Genomic DNA, 13,748 nt, shown 5'->3' with positions numbered 1-13,748 from the left:
AATGCTAATAATAATAGTTTAAAGTACCCAACTGTCATAATGAACACTTACATTATAAACATACCAGCTGGTTGAGCTCAAATAACTATACAACTGCATAGCTAGGTGTTAGCTCTCACACACCTTGCTCTTATTTTGTTTTTATATACTGTACATCATTTTTGGGGGTAGTTTGAATGACCACCTCCTGTCTGAATGGGAGCTTGTGTCCAGTAGACAGATGGAGCACTTGTAGTTTGTGCAGTTACGGTCTTATCGTTGTACTACTATGTGTGTCTTATAGTACAACGATGCTAAATATCAGTGGCCAGAGAGAGGAGAGAGAGGAAAAGCCTGTTTACACAGACTGCAAACCGCCTGGGGAATAATGCAGGAAAGGAAGTGAGCCGGCTCTCTGTCTGACTGCTCCAACTTCCTGCTCACACACACACCACTGAAAAAAAAAAGAAAAGAAAGAAAAAAATCAGGATCTCATTACAACAGAAACGTTTGCAGAAGACTGTCAGGATGGAAAACGATGGGATTTTACCAAATTTATTTTAGAGCATGAATAAGGAAAACTAAACTTTACGGAGCACATAAGGAGTCTGGGTATGTAACTCTCTATTTCGTTACAAAAATCACATACAATTTGTGCCAAACATCAGTTTTCTAAGTTGCTTCTTGCAATAATGCTCGTGCATGCTCCTGTTTTAAAACTGCTGGGATGATGCACTTTTTAGTTTGTGATTATTGTTTACAGTGCACTGAATGACACTTATCATTATGCATTTTAGTTTATATGTTATATGTATGAGTTTTACAGTATACAGTTTGCATTGCATTTCTAAGCCTTGTATGTTACTAACTGGGTAAGTAGTATTGGCTACTAAAAGGCTCCTTGATTCCAGTAATGAAGTCACTGGCATTGCTATATGTGGCTTTCGTGCACGGCGACCGTGCTATCTCTGAAGCTGCAGGGGTCCAACCCCATGCATAATGAGTCTCACACAGACAGCATCATGTGATGCAGGGAGATTCGTGCATGTGCTTAGGCATCCCTGCTATTTGCCATTATGTTGGGTTGTAACTACAGAGCAGTTAGGTGCAGAAAGCATAGAAAACTGCTAAGGCATAAACTGTAAATATAGTTGTGGCAGTTGCACAAGCGAGAGAGTGGATTCTTCCTAAGAAAAGTTGTGTGAGTCTAGCTTGTCTGGAAACAGTAAGACTAATTGCCATGCGCTTCCGGTTTGAAACTGGCAGCAGACAACATCTTGAAAATGAGTCACAAGAATCACACAAAGAGACTCTGTGGTTTCCCCCTCCTAAGGTTTATGTATTTGCGCCTTGCAGCTTCCTTTGTAGTCTTCAGAGGGGTCTTGGCCACTTAACCTGTTGGCTGCCACTGGAGATGGCTGCAGCACGTTGCATAGTTATACGTTGAATCATGTGGCAGCCAACATGTTAATTTGGACCTAAAAAGTTAAAGGACAAATCATTATCTAGGGTGCATTTTGGGGATATGCACTCACTTATTGTGTGTAAAAAAGGTTAGAGGACCTGATGTTGCAGTAGGGGGAAAAAGTTCCCTTGGATTTTCCACTGGCTGCAGGAAGAGAGCATATTTAGTCATGGCTAAGTAATGTCTGAGCACACCAACTAATCTCATTAGGAGTTTCCGTTCCCCAAACACAGGAGGGTTTTGTACAGTTACAAGAGTAGCTCTGCCACCAGCATTCACATAGAGTTTGCACATCTTTATGCACTCACTGATTGCTGAACCCCATTTGCTACTTCAGTTAAAAGGACACTTGAATTATCTATTTGTTGTTGCATCTAAAATATGGCATTTTAAATGATGTTACATTTTTTAGTTTAGAAAAATAATTGTTGCTGTGTTAAAATAAACCATTTTGTTTTCCTGCTTGTGGGGCTGTCTCTGTGTCCACCAATTATAGTATTGTACTTCTCAGCCACTCATCTTTGTTTCTGTCCAAACATGCACAAGCCTTATTTTCAATAAAATCATAGATTTAAAGTCACAGTTTACACCAGAAATCTTATTGTTTTAAAAGATAGATAATCCCTTTATTACCCATTCCCTAGTTTTGCATAACCAACACTGTTATATTAATATACTTTTTACCTCTGTGATTACCTTGTATCTAAGAACCTTCTGAAGCCTCCTGATCACATGACTTTTTGTATTTATTATATTTTGACTTGCATCTTAGCCATTAGTGCTGTGTTGTGCTAACTCTTAAATAGCTCCCCTAGCATGAGCACAATGTTATCTGCTGGGCTCACATGAACTAGTACTCCCCTGTTGTGAAAAGCAAATAAAAAAGCCTTCGGATAAGAGGCAGCCTTCAAGGGCTTAGAAATTAGCATATGAGCCTACCTAGGTTTAGCTTTCAACAAATAATTACCTAGAGAACAAAGCACATTTGATGATAAAAGTAAATTGGAAAGTTGTTTAAAATGACATGCCCTATATGAATCATCAACGTTTCATTTTGACTACTGTCCCTTTAAGTTATTTTTTCAATGTAAAACAATTTTTAACATGTTAATAATGTGATGAGCTTAATGTATTAGGTAACTATAGCAGCCACTGCATTTTTTCTTTAAATCTAGTTAAGAGATATTTTCCTTAAACATAAAAAAGCAGTTACTTATCAACAATAACGTTCACAAAATTGAATTGCTTATTTGATCATTTCAAAATCTGATCTTCCAGTACAGTGAGAGTTTTTCTTTTAAAATAACTAAATTTTATACTGTTTTAAGATTCTGTTCTTTAATATTTTGATAGACTTTTAGTGTGAACACAGCAGTTAGCTCTCTTAAATTATATACTATTTCTGTTGCAAAGAAGAACTTACAGTTTTGGTAAACTTAACGTTGTGCATGTTGTGGTTTTGTATAATTGGTTCTATTCCTGCACCCAACTTTCAGCTCTACTTTGTTCAGCCAATCATAGGGTGTATTGACTAAGTACAGCCCTGTATCCAGTCTATGGTTGGTTGTTTATAGCAAAGTAGTGTAAAAATAAAATAAACTCTTAAACTGACAAGGTTATAATCCAACTCTAGAGGTAGGCCTATACTTTAATGCAGCACAATACCATATACAACATTTTCCTTACACTACCTGTTGCCCTCCTTCCAGCCGCAAATCTCCTTATGCTTTATCTGCCACTTACTATTTCCTACTTTCACTGCTATAAGTGGGCAATGTTTTGATCTCACCAGGAAATAGAGAAGACAGCTAAGGAAATAGCTCCTTTATGCACATCATTAGTCTAAGGTTAACGGATGTTACATTGTATATATATATATATGAAACAATAAATGTTGCCAATATTACTTATTACTTAACACATTTTTTGATGATTCCTGAATATTCCATCATTTCAATCAAATGTAAAATGAACACGTAAGCCAAAATTTAACTTTTGTGATCCATACAGTCACAGAACATACAATTTTAAAAGATTTTTCAGTTTACTTCTGCCATCAAATTTACTTTGTTGTTTTGATATCCTTTGTTGAAAAGTATACCTATGTAGGCTTCGGAGCAGCTGAGCACCACAGGGAGCTAGCTGGTGATTGGTGACCAGACACGTTTTCCTCTTTTCACTGGCTCACCAGGTATGTTCAGCTTGGACCCAGTAGTGCATTGCTGCTTTGATGCTGACCACCTTGAAATATTTATATAAAATGTTTAGTTTTGTGTAATGAAACAACTTTATAATACACTTTCATTATTTGTTTTGCCCACTTTTCCTGTAATTTAGCTCTAAACATTGAGGATTTTCTAATTCTCAGAAATTAAACTGCACCCTACTGACTTCTCAATGCTAATCCTGCTACATAGCTATCCATGTTTGGCTTTAGCTGATAACAACTGCAAAACAATGTATTTGTCCAGATTGACTCCACCCAGTGGCGTAGCGTGGGTTGTCAGCGCCCAGGGCAAGGCAAGTATTGCGCCCCCCCCAACCCCATTTTGCTGCTTCTTCTTAGATTTAGGACAAACCAAGCAAAGACCCAAGCCTGGTAGATCACATAAAGCAAGAGACACTGTCTCCTCTCCCACAAAATGCTCCCTTAACCATCTTTACTGGATAACTAACAGTTATTGCTGATGATACCCATATCCCCAAAATATGTCCCTTGTCATAAGCAGCTGCTAATCAGTAGCGCCTTACAAATAAAGCCATGAAAATAATATATTGGCAATACAAGAGGCAGTGGGTGAAGTCTGCAAGCATTATGTGCTATCCCCCTGTGATCAAACCCTGTCTGCAGCTCTCCAGAGCTGGGCAAATATATACAATATTAAATTTTAAGATTTATTCTCGTTTTACATATGGGGAAAGCCCCCCTTAACCCCCATCTGGTGGTGACATGTCCTGATCTGTAAAACTTCATGGTACAAATACTGCAGACCACAGGGTGCACCCACCCCCACATTGCAGCAACCCATATTGTATATGTGGTGCAATAGGTTTTTGGTAAGTCGTTAAAGAGGAAAAGGGGACACACAGGTTGGCAGCTGTTACATAAGGTTGTCCCTGCTGGGCAGACTGTCTTTTGGGTGCCAATGACATATAAAAGAGGGGTAAATATTCTACCTTAATAAATATAACAATTGTAAGTAATCAATATAAAAGGGGCATGGGACAGACAACCCAGCATTACATACATATATGGGTGGAGGGTGTATGGTATTTAGGGGGGTGCTGTTAAATTTAATTACTAACACAAATTATAGTTATTTTTTTTTACTTTAAATGCAGTAAGAGTGGATTTAATGTAAATGAAAAAGGCAAAGAGCACCCAAACCCTAAAAATCGGTAAAAGTCCACACCTCAGGAGTCCAGCAAGAAATAGATTCAAGATGGTGAATTCATAGGACTTCTTTGATAGGAGGCAAACACAGTGCAATGCCTGGTGAGCAGCACAATCCTGGTGCCAGACAGCACACAAATCCCTAAATCTACTTCTGCCCTAGGAAGATCATGGAGGGGAAAAATCAAATACAGGAAACAAGGTCTCATTTTTGTCAACTGTCACAAATATACTTTTTTTTGTGCAAGGACAAGATGGCATAAGTTGTAATCAGAATCCGGGCAAACATGAAAGTACGGTCTCTGATCACCCCACCATGCCACTAACTAGGTAACTGGGGTTAACAGAAAGGCAGAGCCCAGCCATGCTGCCACCAGCGCCACGGGTTTGAAAGAGATTTAATGCACTTTTTAAGGATTCCTCCCCCCACCTCTGCTTAGAGATCCTTAAAAAGTGCCCCAGGCAATGCATGGCATTATGGCTCTGGGTCCTTTGTTGGAAGGGAACTTACTTGTTGGGTAATAATAGAACCGTAATTAAGCTGCATTTTGCGTGTTGCTAGTATCAGGCAAAAACAGGGCTATAAGTAAGTCTGGTCCTGACACCTTACCTTAGTCGCGGCATCACTACATTCCTGACGGGTCGCAGAACAGAGCTGGGGGCCTGTCAGAATTTTTAGCCTCCCTTCTTCCCTTTGCTAAGTTGAGGCTGAAAGCGCCCCCCAGAATTATGCGCCCGGGGCAACCGCCCCTGTTGCCCCCCCCACGCTACGCCACTGACTCCACCAAATAAGGCAAATGGGGGGGGGGCGTTTTTCCATTGATAAACATTTGTATTAAAAATAATGTTTAGACTTGACTAATATATTATTCTACAGCAACACAGCAGATATGTTTTGTAATTATAAGGTGTTTACTTGACATGGGCATTTGTCACTTTTGTTTTAAAACTAATGCCGCCGCAATTAGCATTCAGCTCTTTACAGAGCAGGATTTTTTCTTGTAAAAGTGCAACTGACAAAGTTCTGTGCAAATCCATATCTTTGTGTATTGCACTTTCACTAGAAGAAAAAAGATGTCTCAGAAAAGAGATGAATACTACTGGCGGTGTGGCCACATTCGGCATTAGATTTAAAAGGAAAGTGACAAATGAACATGTCTAGTGTTTACTGTCCCTTTAACTATGTGATACTATTCCACTATTGATTCTTATAGAATTACTCTATGAAAGCTAAAAAAAAAATAAAAAATTATGTAACAATTGAATGGTGATTCTCATGGTATAGTTTTTTTGCAATTTTAAAATAGTGAGAATTTATTCTATACAAAACTTTATTTGAGAAACAAATGTGCATTTTCAGATATTCGGCCATTAATAATCAATATGGTCTGCCACTGTGCATAATAAATAAAATATGTTTTTACAGATGCTTGTTTATAGGGCTTGACAAATACAGATGCCCACAACACCTAGAATTTGACTTCTTCAAGACTCCTTATTTTCTTTAGAATTGTACATATGGTTCTACGTATATTTATATTCAACAGCCCTCATCTGGTTTCTAGCAAACACTGTGATGGGCTCTGTATTATTCTTGCTGGCTCTTAAATTAGAAATAAAATTGTCAACCCCTGCAGGTTTGGATGAACTTTAGTAAAAGGAAATGGAAAATATACATTTGCATTTCATTATTTCATCATTTCAGGATTTTAATTCTTTTACTCAGAAAATAAACTTGTGATAAACTCATCAGTTATCACCATGTTGCTGTGTAATGTGCCACCTACTTAAAGGGACATTAAACCCAAATGTTTTCTTTCATGATTCAGATAGAGAATACAATTTTAAACAACTTTCTAATTTACTTATATGATCTAATTTGCTTTATTATTTAGATATCCTTTGTTGAAGAAATAGCAATGCACATTCATGCAAGCCAATCACATGAGGCATTTATGTGCAGCCACCAATCAGCAGCTACTGAGCCTATCTAGATATGCTTTTCAGCAAAGGATACCAAGAAAATGAAGCAAAATAGATAATCTAAGTAAATTAGAAAGTTGTTTAAAATTGCATGCTCTTTCTAAATCATGAAAGAAAAAAATGGGTTTCATGTCCCTTTAATACAGTAGAAATTAACAAATGCTTTTTTAATATCCATTTTATTGTAATTATACAGAACTATAAGATGTTTAATATACAGAGCAACATAACAGGGTGGGGGTTAATTATAACTAAATTACCTTTTGCAAAATGTTTGCTTCATGTGCTTCCTTTACTGCATTTATTTCAATTTACTGAGGACACGTTTAATATTCACTATCCCTTTAATGCAGTTTGTTAAAGGTACATGAAACACAATTTTTTTCTTCTTTCATGATTCAGATAGAGCATGTGATTTTAAAAAACTTTGCAGTATAATTCTATTATCTAATTTGTTTTGTTCTCTTTGTATCCTTTGTTGAAAAGTATACCTATGTAGGCTCAGGAGTTGCTGATTGGTGTCTGTACATATATGCCTCACCTAGCTCCCAGCAGTGCATTGCTGCTTCTTAAATAAATTATATCAAGAAAATGAAGCAAATTGGAAAGTTGCTTCAAATTGTATTCTCTATCAGATAGAGTCTATCTGAATCATGAAAGAAACATTTTGTGTTTCATCTCCCTTTAAACTGCCATGATACCCAAATATTGAAACACTTGAAAGTGATGCAACATAAACAGCTGACTAGAAAATATCACCTGAACATCTCTATGTAAAATAAGATATTTTACCTCAAAATGTCCTAAGTATTCACACCCCATAGTAAAGGACTTTAAGCAGCAAATCAGTATGCCTGTCCCAGGACAGGCAAGGGAGTGAGCTTCATGCACACTCTTATTTTCCTATTCAGTTTAAGGAAGTTTACTATGAAATCTCATGAGATCACAGTAAAAGAGTTCATGACCTCAGCACTGTTGATGCTGATTGGCAGCAGTTAATTTCATTTTTTCTTTTTACCTGCAGCAGGAGAGCAGCTGAAGTTTAACTTTTTACACAGGACTTACTCTGGTGAGCTGAGGAAATTGTGATGTAAAATATCTTCCTATTTTACATAGAGATGCTCAGGTGATATTTTCCTGTCAGCTTTTTACAGTTATACTGCATCAGTTTTAAGTGATTTAGTATGAGTATTATGTCCCTTTAAGTACTGTATATTAATATGCACTAATGTATACTAGTTAATATTTCCTATGTACAATAATAGTAATCTTTTAAACATTATTTTATTGTCCTTAAACATATTGCTTAAAGGTACATGAAAGTCAAAATTTTAACTTTCATAATTCAGATAGAACATGTAATTTAAGACAATTTTCAACTAACTTCTATGATTAAATATACTTTGTACTTTCATATCCTTTGTTGAAAAGCATACATACATGTGGTGGCTGCACACTTATGTATCTTCTCATTGGCTCACCAGATGTGTTAAAGGGACACTGAACCCAATTTTTTTCTTTCATGATTCAGCTAGAGCATGCAATTTTAAGCAACTTTCTAATTTACTTCTATTATCAAATTTTCTTCATTCTCTTGGTATGTTTATTTGAAAAGCAAGAATGTAAATGCCGGCCCATTTTTGGTGAACAACCTGGGTTGTCCTTGCTGATTGGACAGCACCAATAAACAAGTGCTGTCCATGGTCTGAACCAAACATTTGCTGGCTCTTTAGCTTAGATGCCTTCTTTTTCAAATAAAGATAGCAAGAGAACGAATAAAAATTGGTAATAGAAGTAAATTAGAAAGTTGCTTAAAATTGCATGCTCCATCTGAATCATGAAAGAAAAAAAATTGGGTTCAGTATCCCTTTAAGCTAGCTCCCAGTGGTGCATTGCTGCTTTGGAGCTAATTTTTACTTTTTGCAGTTATATACAAGCAGTAATGAAACAATATGGCCAAAAGTATGTTGACACCTGACCCTCACACTTATATGGACACCTGACCTTCACACTTACATGGACACCTGACCTTACACCTATATGAGCTTGTTGGACATGCCATTCCAAAAACATATTGAAGAAAAAAAGGGGGGACGATCCACTCCTTCAAATGTAGAATAAAACAACTTTTAATGGTATCTTTTAAAAAGATGTAGGAAAGCTCCCATACAGTGACAAGGTAGGCGCAGCACTTGGGTTTACGCGTTTACGATGTATAGCCGTAATCATTGCCTATAGTGCTGTGCCTTACAATTCTATTTAAAACAGAGAAAATGATTTCATTGGCTCCAGTTCAAAACATCTATTAAATGAAATAACGCCCACTTTGTTTAACCCTCTAAAGGTTTCCTTAGAGTGAGATAGAACAATGTGTCTGTTATTGGCGTGTATAGAATAACTCCTATACCCTCCAATATATTCACCTCAATAAACACATATGTATGTTATTTCTGGGTGAGTATTCTATACATATATATACACCCATTATAATCACAGTTTAAATATTGCATATGTGCGTCGGGTACTGATTTTTTAGTGTCCCCTGTATGAACAGTAGGCTAAACCCAATAATCCATACAAGTGATAGTATACCTAATGCCATATGAAGTTACAATAATATTTGGGGGGGTTTTAAAGGGACAGTCAACACCAGAATTTATGTTGTTTTAAAAGATAGATAATCCCTTAATTACCAATTTCCCAGTTTTGCATAACCAACACAGTTATAATTATACACGTTTTACCTCTGTAATTACCTTGTAGCTAAGCCTCAGCAGACTGCCCCCTTATTTCAGTTCTTTTGACAGACATCCATGTTAGCCAATCAGTGCTGACTACATGGTAAATTCACGTGAATGAGCTCAATGTTATCTATATGAAACACGTGAACTAATGCCCTCTAGTGATGGAAAACTATCAAATTGCATTTAGATTAGAGGCGTCCTTCAAGGTCTAAGAAATTAGCATATGAACCTCCTAGGTTTAGCTTTCAACTAAAAATACCAAGAGAACAAAGCAAAATTGGTGATAAAAGTAAATTGGAAAGTTGTTTAAAATTACATGCCCTATTTGAAACATGAAAGGTTTTTTTGGACTTGAATGTCCCTTTAAAGTCTTTAATTCGGACATATAAGTATTATATGGTAAATAAGTAAATACCTAGGATTGTCTAATACAAGCAAACTAATAACAGTAATACGTTGGTATAGATGCCTAAATAGTATGAATGCCCTGAATGTGCAAACACCAATACAATACAAAAAAGTGGACATTGATATATTTCAGAAACCCCTCTAAACCTATTAGTAACATTATTCCAAAAACATAGGCATTAATACAATGTTACCCCCCCCCCCTTTTGCAGCTGTAATAGTCACCACTCTTCTAGGAAGGTTTTTTACAATATTTTAGAGTGTGTCTGCAGGAATTCAGCCAAAAAGCATTTGTGAGGTCAGGAACTGATGTTGGAGAATGTCTGGCCTGCAATCAGCAGTATAGTTCTTCCCATAGATGTTCAATTGGTTTGAGGTCAGGGCTCTGTGCAGGACGCTTGAGATCCTCCACACCAAACTCGTCAAACGTGGATCTCACTTTTTGCAGGGGCACAGTCATCCTGGAATAGGAAATAATCTCCCAAACCTGTTGCCACAAAGCTGGAAGCATCCAATTGTCTTAAATGCGTTTTTTACCCTGTATCATTAAGATGACCCTTTACTAGAACTAAGCGGCCAAGTCCAACCCCTGAAAAACAACCCCAGACCATTATCCCTCCTCCACCAGACTTTACAGTAGGCACTATACATTCTGGTAGGTAGCATTCTCCTGGCATCTGCCACACCCAGATTCAGACTGACAGATAGAGATGAGTGAGTCCAGGGGCAGCAGGAGTTACACCACTCCAGCTGACGCTTTGCATTGTGCCTGTTGCTGTGAGGCTTATGTACAGCTGCTTGACAATGGAAACCCATTTCATGTAGTTCCCGACACTAATTGCGCTGATGTTTCTTCCAGAGGCAGTTTGGAACTCTGCAGTGAGTGATGCAACAGATGATAGGCGCTTCAGCAGTTTGTTCTGTGAGTTGGTGTGGTCTACCACTTTGTGGCTGGGCTCTTGTGGCTCCTAGTTGCTTGCTTTTCACAATAATTTAAAGTCACCGAGCTATTTAGTATGACCCACTGTACTGCCAATGTTTGTCTATAGAGCTGTGTGCTAGATTTTATGCACCTGTTAGCAGCTGGTGTGGCTGAACCACCAGAATTAAAAAATTAGTAGGAATATCCACAAACATTTGGCCATATAGTGTATATATAATTTTTCCTCTTAATATGGAGAATATTTTTTTAGTTACTCATCACATAAATTGCCTTGGCAACTATAACCTCAGATTAAATGACGTTTTACCATCAGCCTATCTCTTTCCAGTCCACATGGATACTTTTAGAAGATTCATTCAGTTGGCATATTGTTAATTTGACACAGCTTTGTTAGTCTCCCCATATCATACAGAGTTAGATTTACAGTACAGAGGTTTTCTTAACAATGTTTACTACTGTATCCCTGTTAGTTTATTGTTATGCTTCCAATTGCACACACTTCCCTTCTTTATCTCTCACTCCTGTCTCCTGGACTTACTCTTTCCTCCCCACACTGTAAGATTTATACTTATCTTCCATAGTTTAACTGCAAACCTAAAAACGCAGCCTTCTCTAAGTGAATTTGCTGGAACTTTAGAAATAAACAAGAGACAAACAGTAAATACCTAACTCACCCATTCCCTTATAATCAGATATAATATAGATATACATATATAGATTTAAATTACAGGATGTAATATTAATTATGAGTTAAAGGGACAGTAAAGTCATCATTATACATTCATGACAGAGCATACAATTTAAAACTACTTTCCAATTTATTTCTATTATTTAATTTGTTTCATTCTCTTGTTATCCTTTGCTGAAATGTTTATTTAAGTAAGCTCAGGAGCAGCAAATAACCTAGGTTCTAGCTGCTGATTGGTGGCTGCATATATATACCGATTGTCATTGGCCCACCCATGTGTTCAGTTAGAAGCCAGTAGTGCATTCCTGCTCCTTCAACAAATGATACCAAGAGAATGAAACACATTTTATAAAAGAAGTAAACTGGAAAGTTGTTAAAAATTGTGTGCCCTACCTTAATCATAAAATTTGTTTTGGGTTTCATGCCCTTTTATGTGTGAGTATAATATAATACAAGCGTTGAATCCATCATTAGTGATCATGCCTCCTCGCAAAAAAATAGAATTAAAGAAACATTAAAGGGACAGTCAACACCAGAATTTTTGTTGCTTTAAAAGATAGATAAAACCTTTATTACCCATTTCCCAGTTTTGCATAACCAACACAGTTATAATAATACACTTTTTACCTCTGTGATTAACTTGTATCTAAACATCTTCTGACAGCCCCCTGATCAAATGACATTTTATTTATTATCTATTGACTTTTAATTTAGCCAATTAGTGCAGTGTCTGCCACAATCCACGGGCGTGCTCACAATGTTATCTATAGGGTTTACTTGAACTAGCTCTCCCCTGCTGTGAAAAGCAAATACAAAAGCATGTGATTAGAGGCGGCCTTCAAGGGCTTAGAAATTATCATATGAGCCTTCCTAGGTCTAGCTTTCAACTAAGAATACCAAAAGAACAAAGCAAAATTGGTGATAAAAGTACATTGGAAAGTTGTTTAAAATTACATGCCCTATTTGAAACATGAAAGTTTTTTTTGGACTTGACTGTCCCTTTAAGCATTACAGAGACATTAAGCATTAAATACATTTTATAAGCATAGTAATGAGATTATTCCCCGCCTCTCCTTAGTTATGGCTGCCACCATGTTGAAATCTAGTTTTCACTGCATTCTGGAGCTGATGTGTTTGCATAAGTGCAGCAACTCTCTTTCAGATACCTGCAGTGAAACTTTGGTTTGAAAATGGCAGCACCCAGAGGAAGGTGCATGAAATGTACAAAAACCTTGTCTGGCTGCTAAAAGATGTGTTTCCCACTGTTTATTTATTTATTTGCCGGCTCCTACATTTTATATAAATGTATTTGGTTTTGGGTGTGACTACATTTCTATAGTGTTCACAGGCACAGGTTATTCTGCCCCTGACTTTTCACGGCACATGTATGAAGCGCGGATTGCAAAGTTGCATCACCTGATTGTCTGAAAACAGGAAAATATACTTAGTTGTCAGCTTTAGTTATTGGTAAATTAATTCTAATTGATTTTTAATTAAATATGTTTACTATACTGACCTTATAACTTTATAATTGTTTGATAAAAGTATTTTGTTTGCTGAAGGTGATACATTTTTTCAGACATCTTCATAGGCAGGGCAGTAAGATTTGAAACCCTTAGAGCATTTTCCTTTTGGAATCATATAGATTAAAACATGATAAATTAAAATTCTGAAATATTCATAGTAATATAAACCAGTAAAGTGAACTTATAATGGTTCTACCTCTTTTGGTATCATGATATATTTGTTTCAGGTCGCTTCCCTCAGCACCATCAGTTAGTGGAGATCATCTTCAAAATGATGTGTCCAGGGTTGATGTTTTTTAAAGACTGTTGCCCCCAAAACTGTTTTCCAAAGACTACTGGCCAAAAGTCTGCTGACGAATGGCTCTGACAGATCCAGTTTGACCAATCTCTCCTTCTAGTTGCCACTGTATGCAAGTTTAGGTGTTGAAAGCTGATTGAGCCCCACATTTGTTATCTCATATTTGAGTACTCTTTCCACCCTAAGAGCAGGATTCTGTGATTCGGGGGAGATAAAATGTGCTCTCAATCACCCCAAAGCAGATTGCAGGATAGTCCCAATTGGAGAGCTTCATTCATTATGCCTCTGTTTTTTCCTGGTTTATTTCACTCAAACTCGAG

At 36.9% G+C, this 13,748-nt stretch overlaps 1 protein-coding gene across 2 annotated transcripts in view; it reads left to right on the top strand.

Annotated features, from left to right (window-relative positions):
- The first annotated feature begins 381 nt into the window (after positions 1-381).
- Positions 382-13,748, top strand: part of ELK3 (ETS transcription factor ELK3) — a 135,714-nt gene continuing 122,347 nt past the window's right edge. The window contains exons 1-2 of one of the 2 annotated variants that reach the window (XM_053716953.1): positions 382-591; positions 7,846-7,947. The gene's annotated coding sequence lies outside the window, so the exon portion shown is untranslated. The remainder of the gene's footprint in view (positions 592-7,845; positions 7,948-13,748) is intronic. The other variant, XM_053716952.1, reaches the window with a different exon arrangement.

This window comes from Bombina bombina, chromosome 6 (assembly GCF_027579735.1).
Source record: "Bombina bombina isolate aBomBom1 chromosome 6, aBomBom1.pri, whole genome shotgun sequence".
Taxonomy (NCBI): Eukaryota; Metazoa; Chordata; class Amphibia; order Anura; family Bombinatoridae; genus Bombina; species Bombina bombina.
This window is presented reverse-complemented; position numbering and strand designations above follow the sequence as displayed.